Source organism: Akebia trifoliata, unplaced genomic scaffold (genome assembly GCF_017979445.1).
Source record: "Akebia trifoliata isolate Shusen 1 unplaced genomic scaffold, ASM1797944v1 Contig01422, whole genome shotgun sequence".
Lineage (NCBI taxonomy): Eukaryota > Viridiplantae > Streptophyta > Magnoliopsida > Ranunculales > Lardizabalaceae > Akebia > Akebia trifoliata.
Genome location: NW_028237694.1, coordinates 69201 through 91467, shown reverse-complemented (window position 1 = coordinate 91467; position 22267 = coordinate 69201).

Here is a 22267-nt window from a genome sequence, read left to right as displayed (position 1 = left end):
AAGGACCCCTCTATTTGGGGGTCCGAAGAATTAAAGATATAATAGAGAGGGGTTCTCCAAAAAATTAAATTCAATCAAGCAAGGCTAAAGTCAAGGTATTAAAGTCAATCAAGCAAGACTAAGGTCAAAATTAATGTCAATTAAGTAAGATTAAAGTAAAGATATTAAAGTCAATCAATTAAGACTAAAGTCAAAATCTTAAAGTCAATTAAATAAGACCAAAAGTCAAAACCCTAATAAAGTTCTAATTAAATAATGACTCTATTTAATAGAATTCTAACTGAAATATAACTCTACCTAAAACAATTCTAATTAAAATACAACTCTACGAAAAATAATTCTAATTAAAATATAACTTTAACTAAAAGAATTATAATCAAACACTAATTCTATCTAAATCAACCCTTAAAAAAATCTATAAATAGAGGTCCTCACATCCTATTTTCGTATAAAATCATAAACCATAGGAAAAGTAGGTCAAGAAGCCTCCCCAACCTTCCCAAAACCCTAATTTTGAAGCCCTAACTCCTTACCTAACATCCATACCTCAACTTTAGCTCAAAAAATATCCAAAAATCTTTCAAAACACCTTCAAATATATAAGAAAAATCATAAAACTCACAAATCTAAGAAGAAGATACCTCAACTTGGAGATCAGAAATCAAATTCGGTGACGGACGAATAGCAAGGAAATACATACGCAGATATTCTTCGCTGGTACTGAGGAATCGTTGTAATCGGCAAGGTAACTTTCGTTTATATTTTTTTTATTTATAATTATTTATTATTTTTGGTCTATTTTGCAATGTAATCGATTTTTGGGACGAAGTAGAGACTAGCACTTGCCGGGCGGGGTTGGTGTCTAACACCTTCCAACCCCGTAACGTGATCCCCGGACCTGTATTTTCTTTCGTAGATTAGTTGGCTTTATTTTTAGAGTCAATGATTGATTCCTAGACTGTAATAACTGGGTGGCGACTCCCAAACCTCAAAGGTCAAAAGCAAATCCACACACACCGCAAATTGAGGGTGCTTTCACCAAGCTTACCCAACATATCCTCATAGGACCATGCGAACAAGTCTTTTGAATTTTTTTTTAATAGATTCATTATCTCCTCGTGTTCCTCTAGGGATAAGTCAGTTCCAATCTGAATTTGTAGGGAATTATTTTTTTTCCAAGGTCAATGACCTGACCTTTGTCTTCTTATTTAAGTAATGCGAATAACTTGGGAGGAGGCTCCTCGTTAGAGAATCCTTTTCTAAAGAAAGACTATTAGTTAATTCGTTAATGCACTCAATGTATTCAAAAATTCCTTTTATTCAATCAAATTCAGATGGGGTAACAGACGCCATTGCAGGATCGACGAACTGACTCGATTCAATAGAAATAAAATGGCTAGGCTCGATCTTATGAAAAATAAGACATTGTGAAATTGATAAAATAATCTAGACTCAAACTAACTCACATGACTCGTGAGAAATTAAGACAGGTACCCACAATGGGTTTGATCACTTTCAATCGGTGGGACTGAGGCACTATGTTCTTCAGGGAACAATTGGGCAATGTTGAGAGATTCTGAGGTCAATTTTGATTGTTGGCTTGGCTTTGATGTATGTTCCAATTGATCAGATTTACAACTCCAACTAGGTGGTGGATGCTTAAGCTTAGGAGCAATGATATCTTGAAATCCCATCAAAAGTGGATTATTTGTTGTAGACCCGAGGATAGGTTTTAGTAATTAGAACTAAAGGTCTCTCTTGATAGCGTTTATTAGATTAACCCCCTAGATTCAAAGTCTTTAATTGATGACACATTCTGAGTAAGAAATTGCATGAAGATGATTTGTCGATTGGTCAGGAATCTTAGGAAATTTAACCATGATTAAGGGTTGTACGACCTTCCAAGAGTAAGATCTAGGTTGTGTTAGTTGATACAGCCCTTAATATATTTTCTACTAATCCCAACCTTGTTGATTATAAAATATTCAGTCCATTGAATTAAATTGGCCAATACAAATTATTGGAACTGTGTACACATTTGAGTTTAGGCCGATTTGACCCAATGAATCTGAATATTCTACTTGAATCACTTCATCTACTATTTTTAAGCTAATTAGTCCAATCGGTCCATGTTTTGATCAATGAGATCTATTTACCAATTGGGCTAACTGGTTTAAATAGACCTTGATCGGTATGTCTCATAGTTATGTTATTGGGTTGGACCGGTATTACGGTTCAATTTGAGCTGTGTGGACCAGTCTACGCACTTACCTTTTGATTAGATTAAAGAAAGGCAACTCAAGAGCACTTATGGTCGATTCGAGTCGTGGTCTAGTGAGACTGCACCTAAGTTATAGGCTTTCTATATGATTGAGACTAGGTCAGGACAAAGCTTAGGTCACTTCAGCCTGAAACACCGATATACTATCCTAGTTTTACTTGGTCAAGTAGTACGTGGTGTTCCAGTTTGATATACCCGAAGGTACTGTACTGAAGTTGTAGCTTTCACGGACGACCCCCCTATCCCGAAGGACCAGGTTAGCTTAGATCTGGCTACTGATTTATAAGGACATGACATGATGCAAATATGTGTATGCATGCTCGTGAGTGTGTGCAAAGGGACAAAGTGTACTTGGGGCATTTTTCGTAAATATCTAACCATACAAATCAAATACATCTAATCATCAATCCAATCAATATAAATAAACAATTAAACATATCTAATCATATGCCAATTAACGAAAGGACAAAATCTAGCCTAATCTAAGAGTTTCATTGAGTCAACCTAAGGATAGTCTTGGATCGGGTCAAGTTTGACCCTAAATGTCCCCAGCAGAGTCACCACTTAAATCGCCTCAACCCCGCGAACATCTAGTAAATAGCTGATAGGGGTCCGATTACGTATCTCAGGGATTTTAAAAGAATAGGGAGTCGCTACCTAGTTTAGGTCTAAGAATCAAAATTAACTCTAAATGGATATGGGTCAGTCTACGGATCAAAGAATGGGTAAGGAGTCAGGTTAGGGGTTTCAGAAGGTGTTAGGCACCGAACCCGTCTGATCTAGATGATCAGTCTCTAATACAATCCAAAAATATCATATAGTCAACTTTCAAACACTAAAAGTCAAATTAGGATCCAATCATCATCAAATTACATCGGATTTACTAAACGAATCTTACGGCTAAAATAATTACATGAATACTTGAATTTTACATGATGGAATCCCACGATTTAATAAGGCTTACGTGGCACCAAAAATTAATGGTTCAATTCAGTCACATTTTGAAAAGTATGAATTCAATCTTTAATGCTATGTGCACCAAAATCAATGAGTCGACTCATCAATTTTAATAAAAGACATTTGATTTTTTAAATTACCACGTTTATTAAAATTAGTGAATTAACCCATACATTTTTTAATCAAAGAAATTTGATTTTTTTTTTAATTACCACATGCATCAAAATCACTGAATTAACCTACAAATTATTAATCAAGAAATTTGATTTTTTGAATCGCCACTTAAACTAAAATCAGTGAGTTAACCCACAAATTATTAATCAAAGAATTGATTTTTTTGAATTGTCACGTGAACAAAAATCAGTGAGTTGATTCGCGTGCCCATTTCATAAAAAATTTTGATTTTAAACTTTCAATGTACACAAAATTAGTGAGTTAACTCACGTGCCCATTTTATAGAAAATTTTGATTTTAAACCTCCGATGTACACAAAATCAGTGAGTTGACTCAAGTGTCCATTTCATAGAAAGTTTCTACTTTATACCTCCAATGTATACTAAATACTAGATTTGACTCACATGCCGATTTCATAAAAAATTTCTATTTGAAACTTCTAATGTACACAAAATTAGTGAGTTGACTCAAAATTTTGATCAAGAAAATCTTGATTTTCTAAAATAGTCACGTGCGTCAAAATTATTGATTTAACTCACATATCCATTTTATAGAAAAAAATCGATTCAAATTTCTAATGTACCTAAAATCAGTGAGTCGACTTCAATAATTTTGATCAAGAAAATTTTGACTTTTCAAAATCGTCACGTGCACCGAAATCATTGAATTAACTCACATATTTATTTTATAAAAAAAAAAATCGATTCAAATTTCTAATGTATCCAAAATCAGTGAATCGACTCAATAATTTTGATTAAGAAAATTTTGATTTTTCAAAACCATCACGTACACCAAAATCATTGAATTAACTCACATATCCATTTTATAGAAAAAAATCGATTCAAATTTCTAATGTACCCAAAATCAGTGAGTCAACTTTAATATTTTTGATCAAGAAAATTTTAATTTTTCAAAACCACCACGTATGCCAAAATTATTAAATTAACTCACCTATCAATTTTATAAAAAGAAAAATCGATTCAAATTTCTAATGTACCCAAAATCAGTTAATCGACTCAATAATTTTGATTAAGAAAATTTTGATTTTTCAAAACCGTCACGTGTGCCAAAATCATTGTATTAACTCACATATCTATTTTATAGAAAAAAAAATCGATTCAAATTTCTAATGTACCCAAAATCAGTGAGTCGACTTAATAATTTTGATTAAGAAAATTTTAATTTTTCAAAATCGTCACGTGCACCAAAATCATTAAGTTAACTCTCATATCCATTTTATAAAAAAAATCAATTCAAATTTCCAATGTCCCCAAAATCAGTGAGTCGACTTAACAATTTTGATCAAGAAAATCTTGATTTTTCAAAATCATCTCGTGCGCCAAACTTAATGAATTAGTTTATACATTTCGTAAAATCAACGAATTGATCCATTAATATTAGATAATGAGGAAATCGACCCGATAATATTAATAATTAATTAGTTGATCTATCAATATTTCAAAAATTTTAAAAATTACCATTAGTGTCACGTATACTTAAAAAATCGACGAATCCATTCGGGTACATAAAAAATTATGAAATGAAGAAAAAATAAATAAAATAAAATAAAAAATAAGAAAAAGTAAATAAAAAAAATTACCTTTGCCGAATGATTTCGGACGCTTAGATTCCTTCAACAAATACTCGAAATAGCTTATGAGTAGTGTCGTGATCTTACGAGTTTAATGTGTGAATTTTCCTTCAAAATAATTTTTTTTTTGGTTGTTTGAATGGTTGAAAGAAAGATGTAGTGAGAGAAAGAAAAATATAGAGAGTGAAAGAAAGAAGATGATTAGGGGTATCTTCTATTCTTGATTTTTTTTGTTTGAAGATGACGAAAAAATGTTAATAAAAGAAGATGAATGTTGTAGATTTTTTTTTTAAAATAGAGAAGAAGAAGAAGAAGTGGGATTACCATCCAACGTGAGAGAGAAGAGTTGAAGATGTTAATGAAGAAGAAGGTGTGACTTTTTTTTTTTCAAGAAGGAAGAAGAAGTTTGTAGGTTTAATAGTGAAAAAAATGTAGTTATTTTTTTTTAAGGATAGTCCCAAAAATATTTTTTTTAATCGTTCATTTGATCTTCTTTTATGGTGCTTCTACCATCAAACATGAAAGAGGGAAAAATGGGAGTGATAGTGGAGGACATGGGTAGTTATGAGAAGTTAGAGAGGGAGATGGAGGACATGGGAAAGAGAGAGTTGGAGAAGAAAATGTGTGTCCACGTATTTTTTTCTCACTTTATTTTTTATTTTTTATTTTTTATTTTTTGAGAATGGGGGTGGTGATCTCACGCTACTTTCCTTAATGATCTCTCATAGATTATTAAATTGATTCGTCGGCTGAAACTCGATTTTAATTCAATCCGATTTGGATTTCAATTTCATTGAATGAATTTTATTTTGGGTTGATTGATTTAATTTTGAATTCGATTGATCGATTTTAGTTTTCAATTTGGTTGATCGATTTTAATTGGTCGATTGAATTTTAATTTCAATGTTAATCGATGGATTGGATTTTGAGTTAAAAATTTGATGGATTTGAATTTTCACTTTGCTTAATCAATATAATTTTAATTTGACTTTTGTTTGATTATGATTTGATTTTGAATTTTTTTTTTAATTTGATTTTGAATTTTTCTTTTAATTTGATTTTGAATTTCAATTTGATTTTAAAATTTGATTTGTTTGATTCAATTTTAATTTGATTTTGATTTTATTTTGATTGGTTGATCGATTTGATTGATTCGAATGATTTTTAACTTAAATTTCAATTTGATTTTCAATTGAATTTTGATTGATTTTTGTCGATGTTTAAATTTTAATTCTAATTTTGTATTTCAACTTGATTTTAAAATTTGATTTGGTTGATTCAATTTTAATTTGATTTTGATTGGTTGATCAATTCAATTTAATTTTACATTTTAATTGGTTGAATGATTTTTAACTTGATTTTTGATTTTGTATTTTAATTGGTATCTTGATTTTTAATTTAAACTTAGTTTTTATTTTATATTTTAACTGAAATTTAATTTGATTTCCGATTTTAAATTTTTGTTAAATTTTGAATTTTAATTTGATCTTAGTTTAGTTTAATTTTCAATTTGAATTTTATTTTAATTTTTGGTTTAAATTTGATTTGAATTTTGAATTGGTTTCTTGTTGAATTTTAGTTAGATTTTCGATTTGAATGTTATTTTCTTAGAGATCAGGGTCTCTATGTCAGAATTGGATATTGAGGGGCATTTTGGTCATTTTGGTGATTTTTTACATATTTTTCTCGACTTTTTTTTTATTTTTATCGATTTGGATCCCATTAGACTCGAAATCACATTCTGAGTGCAATGGAGGTACTTTCGAGATTTTTCAGGGGTCCAAAATTTATGAGGGGTATTTTCATCATTTTGGTGATTTTTACAGTTTTTTACAAATTTTAGCGTGAGGTTTCTTTTAGTTTCTGTGTGATTATTTCTAAGTCTCAAAGTCATATTTTCCTAGCGTAGCGAAGTCTCTAACTTATCGAATTATATAGCGAACCTATCTGTACGTGCTTGCTAAGTCGGGCATAAGATGTAGTGATCCTAAGCGTGCGTAAACTTCTATGTCGAATCGTGACGAGTAGGGGGATGAGAAGAAACTAGAAACATAAGGAATCAAGCAGTACTCACAAGCCTTCGAATTTTTTATGTTCATCATTAGGAATCCACAACAACCAAATGACTAATTGTTGAATTAGGCAGAGGAAAAAATGGGGTGTCTACACCTTCTCATTCAGCTTGCACATATATAAATATTATATCAAAGTTACAAATAACCATTATATTTTGATAGCATTCAGACTTTTCCCTTCTCCTGTAAGGAATTTGTCTATCCCATGGAATGTAAGCAAGGATGAGTGTTCCATCAAGAGCACCTTTGTTAATTAATTAAAAAAAATACATAACTACTAATAAAAAATATAAACATAAATATAAATTATCATGGGTAGAAAGTTAGTGAATTTGCCTCGACCCGTTTTCCACCAAATTGCGAATAGGAATAGGGGTCTGATTGGTAAATTGGGATTTTTAGGGAATAAGGAGTCGCCACCTAGTTTAGGTCTAGGAACCATAAATAACTCCAAAATGGATCGATCGATCCACGAATAAGAGAAATGGGTAAGGGGTCAGATTACTGGTTTCGGAAGGTGTTAGGCATCGAACCCACCCGATCAAGATGATCGGTCTCTACTATGATCCAAACTATTCTATGGTCAACAAGTGGAGACTAAAGTTAAGCTAGTGTCCCATCATCATCAAATTATACCAAATGTGCTAAACAAATCTTGAGGTCAATATTGTCTTAGATATTACATGATTCTCGAATTCCACACAAAATGGAAATATTTGAAAAATCCATCTATAATCCATGCTCCGAAGTTCACATGATAATATTTTTCCAACTCATCCAAAATAGGAACTCATGAAAATCCTCCAAATAGGAAAATTATAAATACGAAACTATTAAAATAGAATTTATGAAGCATTTAAATTGGAAATTTAAAATTTTCCAAATTGGGATTTGAATAATATATAATGAATTCTCAAATTAGAAGTTTATAGAAATGAATTCTTCAAAATAGCAAGTTCCAAAAAATATAAAATTTTCAAACTAGAAAATCCCGAATTCCTCTATTTTTAACTACTACAACACACCACTGATCCAAACAATATGCTATTCATGGCAACATGGTATGCATTCAAATATTACGTGAGAATAATCAAGATATTATTAACATGGTAAGGCAAATCCATACACAAAAGCAACAATCACGTGGAATTAATTATCAACATGTAACACCTTAAAAACTAATATTCCACAGAATGTTCTCAATTAGATGCAAACTAATCACAAGATCACGTGCAATCCTAAAGTCGTTAAAAATCTAGAATATGCAACACGTATTGAGATTCATATCAAAGTACCAACACCGAGTTAACTCATCATAACAAAACATCTAGCTCGCTTATTTTATGGAAGTCCAATATTGAGGCTAAGAGAAAACAGAACCTACGTTAAAATTCAGCCTCAACACATATTCAAAATTCTTTACCAATCATTCGGTATGGAAAACAAATTTAGAACAGGTATACATCAATTTGAAATTCAGCATATAATCGAATTCACCTTGGATTTTTTAAAATAGAATTGGAAATCTATTTAATCCAATTTGGATCCGACTACAATCCTTGCAAAATTGATATGAAGCAATCATTATGAAAAGAAACACAAAGAATATTACCCGCTAATAAGTCGTGCCAAAGAATATAAGAATTAAAAATCTGAGCGGTAATAATCCAAACACGATGAGCAAATTCTCGTCGATTGCTACGATTCCTTCAGGAATACTCAGTTACTTCTGCAAGAAAGTAGAAAACCGATAAGGTGCTAGTAGTGAGAGGGGTCTGAGATGAGGGTGAGTTTAATTGAAATAAATCTGTGAAGGGAGCTCGGTTGATGCATTAATGCTTAAAAGAAGATGATTATGGAGGTTTATAACGAGGCGGGTATTAGCAATGGTAAAATATGAAGGAGAATTAGAGATGGAGTGAATGTAGAGGGCTGGTTTTAATGGTGAAGGGGTAACTGTGAAGAAGGTGATGCTTTTAATGGTGGAGCGTGAGTGGATGTGGATGCTGGTTTTAATGGTGGAACGTAAGTGAAGGTAATGGCGACTTTTAATGATGGAACGTTAGGTAGATGATGTGGTGGGTTGAGAACGATGATGATGGTGTTTTGGGTAAGGTACTGTACTGAAAGGGCTGCAAGGGATGGTAAGTATGCACAAGTAGGCCGTCTCCCTTCTATTCTTCTTCTTCTTCTCTTTTTCTTTTATTTTATCTCTTATTGTTCTCCTCTTATTCTGCTGTGTATTTTTACTTTCTTATTGTTGTCAAAGAAGATAACTCATCTTCAACCAATCGTGAATCAGAGAGAGAACTGAAGAGGAAGAGCACGTAAATAAGAGAAGAGATCAGAGAGAAAAAGGGCGTCAGAGAGAGAAGAGGCGGCAGCAGGGTGCGTTGCAGGCGTGACTACAGTGGGTTATGTTGTAGGTCAAACCAAAGGAGAAGAAGATGAAGTGCAACAAAGATGGAGCACGTTCAGCCACCCTTCTCTGTAATTATTTCTTCCCTTTTCTTCTTTCTATTTTCTTTGCTGTCCAATAGAGACTGCATATGTACAAAAGGTGAAAAAGAAGATAAAGAGGGGAAGAGGTGCAAGGCAGAGACAGAGGGCCCAGAAAATGAATAGAGTCTAGCCATTTAAATAGAAACTGAGTTTTTGAAATTGTCCTCGATCCACGGGGTGCTCGGATCCGCTTTTAACCCTTGAGGTTTGGGAGTCGCCACCTAGTTATTACGGTCTAGGAACCGAATACTGACTCTAAACGGATAAAGAAACTAATCTACTAAAGAAAAACTGAATCCGAGGATTACATTACGGGTTGGAAGGTGTTAGGCACCAATCCCGCCCGACCAATGTCGGTCTCTACTTATCCCAAATAAGACTACATTGCTAACAACAAAATCTAGATAAAAAAAATAACATAAATTTTACCTTTGATACGCAAATGTTTTATTCCCTCAGATCTGATGAAACTGCTCCTTGTACCGTACTCCTTACTTCGTTCTGTCTCCGGATCTGATTTCTGATCTCCAAGGTAAGGTATCTCTTTCTTGGATCTGAATTCTTCGAATTTTGTTATGGATTTTGGGGTGTTTTTGAAGGGTTTCTAGGTATTTTTCAAGCTAAAATTGAAGTATTGGTGTTAGGTAAGGAGTTGGGGCTTCAAAATTAGGGTTTTGGGAAGGTTGTGGAGGCTTCTTCACCTACTTTTTCTAGGGTTTTTTCTTTGATACGAAAATAGGGTGTGGAGACTCCTATTTATAAAGTTTTTTAGAAGCATTAGGGTTTGATTAGGATTTCTTTTAGAGTTTTAATTAGGGTTTTGACTTTGGTCTTATGAGATTGACTTAGTCTTTAGGGTTTTAATTTAGGATTTTGACTTTAGTCTTATGACATTGACTCGATTAATTTAGATTAGGATTTTGATTTAGGGTTTTGACTTTAATCTTAGGAGATTGACTTGATTAGTTTAGATTATGATTTTGATTTAGGATTTTGACTTTAGTCTTATGAGATTGACTTTAATACTTTGACTTTAGTCTTTCTTGATTGACTTTTAATATCTTGACTTTAGCTTTACTCGATTGACTTTAATATTGACTTTAGTCTTACTTGATTGACTTTTGGAGAACTCCCTTTTATTTTATCTTTAATTTTTTAGGCCCCCAGATGGAGGGGTCCTTGAATAAATATCCTGGCAACCATCAACAATTTTGCCTAAAAACCTGATTGATCAATTTTTTGATTTAAAATTTTAAATTAATTTTATTAATGTTTCACTTTACATTATTTTATGGTTTATTTATTAATTTCAAAATTTTTAATTATTAAATTTGTAAAATTACCATTTTGCCATCGGAGAGGATTTTTTACGTTTTAAGTCGTTTTTCAATGTTCCACGATGTTTTGGAATCAGTTTTTCATAAGAAATTCGATGGGAATGTTGGTTTTTGTCATTTATGAAGTTTTTTGTGTGAAATGATTGTGAACTTTATGAGGGACATTTCCATAATTTTGTCGAATCCTGTGAAAATTGGCAAAATGATTTGTTTGGTTTTGATTTGTTATTTTATGTGTTTGAATGAATTTTCCTAATCGTAACGTAGGCTCAAGGGTTGTTTTGATCTTAGGGGTATTTTGGTAACTTGATAATTTTTAGTGATTTTTATCGTGAAGCTTCTTTTTGATCTGCAAGATGATGATTTCTATGTTTCTAGGGTGGTATTTTCCTAACGTAGCGTGGTTCTTGAGTTTTGTCAATTCGAGATACCTCGTCCGGATTTCTGAAACATATCTGATAACAAAATAAAGCATTGGAGTAGACATCCATCATTGGGAACCGTTGCGATCGGGTTGACGAGTTGATTAATCAGTGGAGTACAAAAATGGGGTGTCTACAGTTTCTATTTTGATAGATTCGTTTCTATTTCTTTTTTACACTTTCTCTCACTTTTCTTCTTTTGGGAGAATGGGAGTAGCGATCTCATGCTACTCACCTTATTGGTTGTCGAGTCATGGTTGGCCAATTTCAGATTTAGTTTCATCGGTTGATTAGTTTTTAATCTTGAGTTTTATTAGTTTTTATTTTGAGTTTGGTTTAAAATTTTAATTTGATTTTAATTTTTGGTTTGAGTTTTAATTGTTAATTGGCCATTTGATTTTAATTTTAATTTCAATTGATTAATTTTAATTTTAATTGTATTGCTTAATTTGATTGGAATTTTATTATTTATTTATTTATTTATTCATTGATTGACTTTAGTTGGGTTTTGCTTTTAATTAGGATTAGTTAATTAGCCTTTAACTTGATTTATTTTCCATTTAATTTTGAATTTTAATTTGAATTTTAAGTTGATCTTAAATTTTAAGTTGTCGATTAAATTCTAATTTTAGTTTAATGGTTATTTTCAATTTGAAATTTTTTATTTGATTGTAAATTTTAATTGATTTTAATTTTAAATTATAATTTAATTTTGATTATTCGATGTTTTTTTCTTGAAGTCTTTTTAGTTTTTTAATTGTGTTTTCCTAAGCGTCGAGGTTTCTAAGAGTCGAACATCAAGGGGCGTTTCGATCATTTTGTGATTTTTTCATAAATTTCTCTGATTTCATCGATTGGGTCCCGTTAGACTCGAAATCTCATTTTGAATGTAGTGGAGGTACTCCCAAGACTTTCTAAGGTCTGAAATTCATGAGGGGTATTTTCGTCATTGTATCAAATTTTGTTTGTTTTTACGAATTTTGGCATGGGGTTTCTTTTATTCACAACGTGATTAAGTCTCGAGGTCATGTTTTCCTAGCGTAGCGAGGTTTCTAAGTTATCTAAATGTGTAGTTGAAAACGCGCTCGATCCGCGGGGTGCGCGGATAGGCTTTTGACCTTTGAGGTTTGGGAGTCGCCACATAGTTATTACGGTCTAGGAACTGAACATTGTGTCTAAAATGATAAAACAACTAATCTACCAAAAGAAAAAAAAAACTAAGTTCGGGGATCAAGTTACGAGGTTGAAAGGTGTTAGGTACCAACCCCACCCGGAAACGCCGATCTCTACTAATTCCCAAATAAAACTACGTTGCTAACAAGACCTAAATAATAATATAAAAAAATAAAAATGATAATCTTTTCCGAACGCAACGGTTTTCTTCCCTCAGATCTGATAGAATAACTCCTTGTACAGAATTTCTCGCTTCGTTCTATTGTTGGATCCAATTTATGATCTCCTAGTTGAGGTATCTTCTTCTTGGATCTATGAGTTTTCTGATTTTTTTTTATGGATTCTAAGGTATTTTAGAAGGATTTTTGGGTAGGGATGTTAGGTAAGGAGTTGGGGCTTTAAAATTAGGGTTTATGGGAGGTTAGGGAAGCTTTTTGACCTACTTTTTCTAGGGTTTATTTTTTGATACGAAAATAAGTTGTAGGGACCCCTATTTATAGATTTTTTTAAGTGCTTGTTTTGATAGAGTTAATATTTAATTATAATTCTTTTAGAGAGAGTTATTGTTTAATTATAATTATTTTAAGTAGAGTCATATTTTAACTAGAGTTATTATTTAATTATGATTGTTTTAAATAGAGTTATTATTTAATTAGAATTCTATTAGGATTTTGACTTTTAGTTTCACTTGATTGACTTTAGTCTTACTTGATTGACTTTAAGATTTTGACCTTAGTCTTACTTGATTGACTTTAAGATTGACTTTAGTCTTACTTGATTGACTTTAAGATCTTGAATTTAATCTTATTGGATTGATTTTAAGATTTTGGAGAAACCCCCTTTATTATATTTTTAATACTTTGGGCCCCTAAATGGAGGGGTCCTTTAATAAATATCTAGGCAACCATCAACAATTTTGCCTGAGAGCCTGATTGATCGATTTTTTTGGTTCAAAATTTTAAATTAATTTTATTAATGATTCACTTTACACTATTTAATATTTTATTTATTAATTTCAATTTTTTAAATTTTTTTAATTGAAAAATTACCATTTTGCCCTTAAAGAGAACTTTTGCGTTTCAAGTCAATTTTTGATGTTGTAGGATGTTTTAGAATCGATTTTTCATAAGGAATTCAATGGGAATATTGGTTTGTGTCATTCATGAAATTTTTCGTGGAAAATGACATCGAACTTTATGAGGGGAATTTTCATAATTTTGTCAAATTTTATGAAAATTAGTGAAATGGTTTATTTGATTTTGATTTGTTGCTTTATGTGTTTGAAAGGGCTTTCCTAAGCGTAATGTAAGCTCTAGGATGTTTTGAGGTTAGGGGTATTTTGGTAATTTGGTCATTTTTTAGTGATTTTTATCGTGAAGTGTCTTTTTATCTGAAAAATGATGATTTCTATGTTTTTGGGATTATATTTTCTTAGCGTAACGTGGTTTCTACAGTTTTGTTATTTTAAGATACCTCATCCGAATTTTTGAAACATATTTAGTAACAAAATAAAGCATTCGAATAATCATCCATCATTGAGAACCGTCGCAATCGGGTTGACGAGTTGATTAATCAGGCAAGTGCAAAAATGGGGTGTCTACAGATGCCCCTCTTTGGTAGAGGGTTGAAGCAAATTAGATAGCAAATCTATTTCGGTAGATAGTACGATATCTGAATGCCAAAGCTAGTGACAATTTGTTTTACAGCCTGATTTAACAATTCATCGAGACGTTCGGATCCTTAAGGGTAAAACTCTCCCCGAACAAGTTTGTCTGGTGCTCGAGCTTGAACTCTCACTAACGATGTCAAATCCTCAAATTTTAAAAAATTCTCCTTGACTAATGTAAAAGTGCACGTGTATGCAATGATGTGATGCTTACTGAGTAAAAATGTGTTAGGTCCTAGAGTTCTTCTCTCGTCGACAATAATGATTCAGAATTGAGATGTCCTTATGCAACGAAAGCAATCATGGCAAGGTTGAATAATGAGGTAATTGGAGTCATAACATTGTAGGAACTTCGTTAAATCCTATTTGAAACTCTTTTTTAGAATTCGAAAAAGTTTAAGTCTCGTTTATCGAATTAGAACCTATTGTAACTACGCTTCTCGGGCTAAAGAACTTAAACAATCATGTTAATTCAATATGATTCAAACAAAGCTGGAGTCTCGTATCTCAGACTCTGGCTAAGGTTTACAAGAACTTAAATAATCCTATTAAAATTGGAGTCTCGTTTCTCGAACTCAAACTAAGGTTTATAGGCACTTCAAAAAACCTATTCATTATATGATTCAAAAAGTTGGAGTCTCGCTTCTCGAACTCGAACCTAGGTTTGTAGGCACTTCAAAAAATCTACTCATTCTATGATTCAAAAAATTGGAGTCTTATTTCTCGAACTCGCACTTAGGTTTGTAGGCACTTCAGAAAGCCTACTCATTCTATGATTCAAAAAGTTGGAGTCTCGTTTCTCAGACTCGAACTTAGGTTTATAGGCACTTCAAAAAGCCTACTCATTCTATGATTCAAAAAGTTGGAATCTCGTTTCTCGGATTCGAAATTAGGTTTGTAGGCACTTCAAAAAACCTACTTATTCTATATTCAAAAAATTGGAGTCTCGTTTATCGGACTCGAATTAGTTAAAGACTCGATATTGTCGAGTTCAAAGTTTGAAAGATTGGGCCTTTATTGGCTTATCATGCATTTGGATTCATAATTATCATTGGGCTTCGTCGGACTTTTAAGCTTTTGTAAGATTTTCTTTTTATCATGTGATCAAGAATAAAAACTTTGGAATCATAGTGAAAGTGCCCTCGATCCGCGGGGGTGCGCGGATCCACTTTTGACCCTTGAGGTTTGGGAGTCGCCACCTAGTTATTATGGTCTAGGAACCAAACTGACTCTAAAACGGATAATGAACTAATCTACTACAGAAAATTTGAATCCGGGGATCATGTTACGGGGTTGGAAGGTGTTAGGCACCAACCCCGTCCGGCCATTGCCAATCTCTACTTATCCCAAATAAATCTACATCGTTAATGACAAACTTAGATTAAAAAATAATGAAAAAAAGCTTACCTTCGATCTGCAAAAGTGTTATTCCCTCAGATCTGGTGAAAACGGCACCTTGTACCGTATTCCTTACTTCGTTCTATCTCCGGATCTGATTTTTGATCTTCGAGGTAAGGTATCTCCTTCTTGGATCTGGGTGCTTCGAATTTGTTGTGGATTTTTGGGATGTTTTTGAGAGGTTTTTGGGTGTTTTTAGGCTAAAATCAAAGTAGGGGTGTTAGGTAAGGAGTTGAGGCTCCAAAATTAGGGTTTTAGAGAGGTTGTGGAGTCTTCTTCACCTACTTTTCCTAGGATTTTTTCTTTGATATGAAAATAGGGTGTGGAGGCTCCTATTTATAAAGTTTTTAGAAGCATTAGGGTTTGATTAGGATTTCTTTTTAGGGTTTCAATTAGGGTTTAGACTTTGGTCTCATGAGATGGACTTAGTCTTTAGAGGTTTGACTTAGGGTTTTGACATTAGTCTTATGAGATTGACTTGATTAGATTAGGATTTTGATTTAGGGTTTTGACTTTAGTCTTATGAGATTGACTTGATTAGTTTAGATTAAGCTTTTGATTTAGGGTTTTGACTTTAGTCTTATGAGATTGACGTTAATACTTGACTTTAGTCTTACTTGATTAACTTTAATTTTGACTTTAGTCTTATTTGATTGACTTTAATATCTTGACTTTAGTCTTGCTTGATTGACTTTAAATTTTTGGAGAACCCCCCTCTTTTATATCTTTGATTCTTTGGACCCCCAAATGGAGGGGTCCTTAAAGAAATATCTTGCAAACCATCAACAATTTTTCTTGAAAGCCTGATTGATCAATTTTTTGGTTTAAATTTTATAATTAATTTTATTAATGTTTCACTTTACATTATTTAATGATTTATTTATTAATTTCAAAATTTTTAATTATTAAAATTGTGAAATTACCTTTTTGGAGAGGATTTTTTACGTTTTAAATCATTTTTCAATGTTCCAGGATATTTTGGAATCAGTTTTACGTAAGGAATTTAATGGGAATGTTGGTTTTTTTTAATTTATGAAGTTTTTTGCATGAAATGGTCGTGAACTTTATGAGGGGTATTTTCATGATTTTGTCAAATTTTGTGAAAATTGGCGAAGTGGTTTACTTGGTTTCGATTTGTTGTTTTATGTGTTTGAGTGGATTTTCCTAAGCGTAATGCAGGCTCTAAGGTTGTTTTGATATTAGGGGTATTTTGGTAATTTAGTCAGTTTTAGTGATTTTTATCGTGAAGCTTCTTTTTTATTTGCAAGATGATGATTTCTATGTTTCTGGGGTCATATTTTCCTAGCGTAGCATGGTTTCTAAGTTTTGTCAGTTCGAGATACCTCATCCCAATTTCTGAAACATATCTGGTAACAAAATAAAGCATTGGAATAGACATCCATCATTGGGAACCTTTGCGATCGGGCTGACGACTTGATTAATCAGGCGGATGCAAAAATGGGGTGTCTACAGATGCCCCTCTTTGGTAGAGGGTTGAAGCAAACTAGATAGCAAATCTATTTTGGTAGATATGCGATATCCGAATGCCAAAGCTAGTGACAGTTCATTTTGCAGCCTGATTTAACAATTCGTCGGGGTATTGGGATCATTGAGCGTAAAACTCTCCCCGAACTAGAAAAATGTCAGGTCCTTGAGCGCAAGCTCTCACTGGCAGTGTCAGATCCTTGAATTTTAAAAAATTCTCCTTGACTGATATAACAACTGTGCAAGTGTGTGGGCTCAAAATCTGAGATAGATTTCAAAGAGTTTGGGTTGGAAATGAGTCAAATCTGAGCATGAAGAAAATACAAACTGAGCATAATTCTAAGAAAACCCTTGGTGGCATCTGAGCATAATTCCGAGAAAACCCTCGGCAGTAACTGAGCATAGTTCCGAGAAAACCCTCGGCGGCATCTGAGCATAGTTCCGAGAAAAGCATCGACAGCATCTGAGCATAATTCCAAGAAAACCCTTGGCGGCATCTGAGCATAATTCCAAGAAAATCCTCAACGGCATCTGAGCATAATTCCAAGAAAACCCTTGGCGGCATCTGAGCATAGTTTCGAGAAAACCCTCGGCGGCATCTGAGCATAATTCCACGAAAACCCTTGGCGGCATCTGAGCATAATTCCACGAAAACCCTTGGCGGCATCTGAGCATAGTTTCGAGAAAACCCTCGGCGGCATCTGAGCATAATTCCAAAAAAATCCTTGGTGGCATCTGAGCATAATTCCAAGAAAACCATCGGCAGTAACTGAGCATAGTTCCGAGAAACCCTCAGCGGCATCTGAGCAAAGTTTCGAGAAAACCCTCGACGGCATCTAAGCATAATTCCAAGAAAACCATCGGCAGTAACTGAGCATAGTTCCGAGAAACCCTCAGCGGCATCTGAGCATAGTTTCGAGAAAACCCTCGACGGCATCTGAGCATAATTCCAAGAAAACCCTTGGCGGCATCTGACCATAATTTTGAAAAAATCCTCGGCGGCATCTGAGCATAATTCCAAGAAAACCTTTGGCGGCATCTGAGCATAGTTCCGAGAAAACCCTCGGCGGCATCTGAGCATAATTCCAAGAAAACCCTTGGCGGCATCTGAGCATAGTTTGGAGAAAACCCTCGACGACATCTGAGCATAATTCCAAGAAAACCCTTGGCGGCATCTGAGCATAATTCCGAGAAAACCCTTGGCAGCATCTGAGCATAATTCCAAGAAAACCCTTGGCGGCATCTAAGCATAGTTCCGAGAAAACCTTCGGCGGCATCTGAGCATAGTTCCGAGAAACCCTCGGCGGCATCTAAGCATAATTCCAAGAAAACCCTTGGCAGTATCTGAGCATAATTCCGAGAAAACCCTCGGCGGCATTTGAGCATAATTCCAAGAAAATCCTTGGCGGCATCTGAGCATAGTTCCAAGAAAACCCTTGGCGGCATCTGAGCATAGTTCCGAGAAAACCCTCGGCAGCATCTAAGCATAATTCCAAGAAAACCCTTGGCGGCATCTGAGCATATTTCCAAGAAAATCTTTGGCGGCATCTGAGCATAGTTCCGAGAAAACCCTCGGCGGCATCTGGCTGAGTAAAATTGAGAACAAAGAAATAAATCTGGGAGAGAAACGATGAAAATGAATCTGGAAAAGAGTGGTTGAATCTCGGAATGAATAGATTTGGGACAGAATGGATACCCTATCTCCTATGTGAGATTCAGAATGCATTTGTTTGAACCTCAAGGTTTTATTAAAAATGTTTTGTGAATTTAAAACCTGAGTTTTTATTTCTTTTGAACCTCAAGAGTTTTTCGAAAAACTGCTATCAAGAGGGTAACCTTAAGTTTGGAGTTCTCATTATCTTTTAGAATTAACATTGCTTAAAAAAAAATGTCTCTAGTTTGACAATAAACATGACATTGAAAATAATTGAACACATCATAAAGAAAATGCCCCTGGTATAAGGGGGAAATTACATATCTAGAGGAAAAAGAAAAAATGCCCCTTGTATGAAGGTTTGAAATATTTGATTACCACAAGCGCAATAAAGATCTAACTTTTAATTTTGATTAATTTTATTGAAGATTTTGAGTCAGGCTCAAGAGAATAAAATATTTCCTTTTGAGACTCATCATAGAATTCACCATTCTTTTCATTGGTTCACTTGGGGAAGTAAGAATTTTCAGATTGATCGTAGACAAGATACTTGTGGCTTCTGAATCTATGCCTGGTTTAAGTTGAGTATTGAACTTGATTATTCAGATTTCTGATGTTTCACCTCGAACTGCTCTCAGCTTGGGATTTTCTTCTATTTTTTATTTTTTTTTTATTTTTTTTTATTGCTCTAACTTTTGCCTAGATCACCTTTCCAGGTTTTCAATCTATCAAGTTTGCTCTAACTTTTGCCTAGATCACCTTTTCAGGTTTTCGATCTAGCGAGCTTTTTCTTTTTTCTTAGCTCTGATTGTTGTCAAAGTTGTCCTTTCAGATTTTCAACTTTGCGAGCTTGCCTTAATTTTTGCCTAAGTCGTCCTTTTCGGGTTTTCAACTTAGCAGGCTTCATCATTTTTTTTTTATCTTTTTCTTTTCCTCTGACCTTCTAGAATTACTGTCTGATCATGTTCTACTATCCTCCTTGACCTTTTCACACGGTACTTAGGAGGACTTTTATAGGTAGGCTTGGGACTAGGCATAAAATGAAAGGGATTTTGAGGCTCAAAAACACAAATGCCCCTTGTGTGGCATTTCATTTAAACTTTTTCTTAAATTTTCTTCCCCATTCTTTTGAATTTTTTTCTTTTTAGATTTTTTCTTCATCGGGGAATCTATTTTTTATTTTGGTGTGGTCGGACTTGAAGTAACTTCTCAGGTTGCCTACGTACCCCAAATTTTTTGGGATCAGACCAAAACGTAGTTCGGATTTTTCCCTCCCCTAGGTTAGGTGATCAGGCTAAGAAATAAAAGGCACAATTTTTCTCTTTTTGAACAGGCTGCAAAGGGGTTGAGAAAGGAGATAAAGAATTAGGTAATAAGAAAATTGATTCGGCCAAAAATGGCCTCCTTAAATGTAATACCGTTTGATTTGGTCAAGGTTGGTTGGTTCTGGTAACTCGATTCCATCATGATCTTGAAGCCTGACAGCTTTTCCTGGTAGTAGCTCCTTGATGATGTACGGACCTCCCCAATTTGGTTTGAACTTCCCTCTAGGATCAAAGATAGGTGTCCGATTCTCTTTGAGTACTAAATCCCCGACTTGTAAGTGACGAACCTTGATCTTTTTATCAAATGCACGGGCAACTCTTCTTTGATAAGCGTGCACGTGATACAAAGCTTTCAGTCATTTTTCTTCAATCAAATTCAATTCTTCATACCGCTGGCGAACCCAATCTGTTTCTGACAATTGACTTTCCAACAAGACCCTCAGAGATGGAATTTCCATTTCAACTGGCAAGACTGCTTCCATGCCATACACTAAGGAGTAGGGAGTAGCTCCAGTAGAGGATCGAATTGAAGTTCGATATGCCCATAGTGCAAATGACAGTTTTTCAGACCAATCTCGATGTGATTGACACATTTTCCTGATGATAGTCTTGAGATTCTTATTAGCTGCTTCGACTGCTCCATTAGTCTGAGGGCGGTAAGGAGATGATTTGTGGTGTGAGATTTTGAACTTTGAACACAAAGTAATAACTTCCGCTTTGAAATGTGACCCGTTATCAGAAATCAGTTCCGAAGGTACCCTGTACCGGCTGATGATGTTCGTTTGGATAAATTTTGCAACTCAAGACGCAGTGAGAACTGCATAAGAGGTAGCTTCGACCCACTTAGTAAAATAATCGATAGCAACCAAAATGTATTCATGCCCATTTGATGCTTTAGGCGATATTTTACCAATAATGTCAATTCCCCAAACTGAGAATGGCCATGGTGAAGTCAGACCAACTAATCGAGAAGGTGGCACATGTATGAGATTTGCATGTATTTGGCATTTGTGGCAGGTCTTGACCATGTGATGACAATCTATTTTCATCGTAGGCCAGTAGTACCCTTGTCTCATAATTTTCTTAGCTAACATTTTCCAACTCATGTGAGGGCCGCATTCTCCTAAATGTAGTTCAACCATTATCTATTCAGCTTGATCTTCATCGACGCACGACAAATGAATCCCATCATAAGACCTTTTGTACAAACTTCCTGCGCACAGGATGAATTGAGATGCTAATCTTAAAAGGGTTTGTCGTTCCTTCCTCGATGTTTTTTTTGGAAATTCTTGTTTTTCCAACACCTTTGTAATATCTGTGTACCACGGCTTTCCATCGGGTAGTCGAGTAACAATATTGATCTGACAACAATATGCAGGTTTGTCTTTGACTTCAACAGTGATCGGCCTCAATTCCATGCCAGGGGGTAAATGGATCATTGAAGATAGAGTGGCTAACGAGTCAGCAAATCTATTATCTTTCCTTGACACGTGTTGGAACAGAATAGCTTCAAACTTAATCACTAAGTTTAACAAATATTCATGATAAGGCTTCAGCTTTTCGTCCCTAGTCTTCCATTCTTCCAATGATTGGTGTATGACCAAGGCTGAATCCCCAAAAACTTCAATTTCTGTAATACCAAGATTCAAAGCAGCTTCAAGTCCAGCGATACATGCTTCATATTCGGCTGTGTTATTGGTGTTAGAGAAAGCTAACTTAATAGCAATCGAAACATGACATCCTTCCGAAAAAAACAGGACTGCCCTTATTCCATACCCATTCTGATTGGCGGCTCCATCAAAATACAACTGCCATGTTTGGTTCTGAGGCTCTTCTTCAACATGCAAGATGTTTTCATCTGGGAACTGATCAACATGCCTTATTCCTTCTGCTACTGGGTGATCTGCCAAGTATTCTGCTACAGCTCCCCCCTTGATGGATTTCTGTGTAACGTGCATGATGTCAAACTCTGATAACAACAATAACCATCGTGCGGTTCTCCCTGTCAGTGCCGATTTCTCGAAAAGATACTTGAGAGGATCCATCCGAGATAACAAGATAATTGAGTGGGATAGCATATAGTGTGGAAGTCTCTGGGTAGCCCATACTAGTGCCAATCAAGTTTTTTCCAGGGCGGAATACTTTCGTTCATACTCTAACATCTTCTTACTAATGTAGTAGATAGCCCTTTCTTTGCGAGTATCTTTGTCATATTGTGCCAGCATGC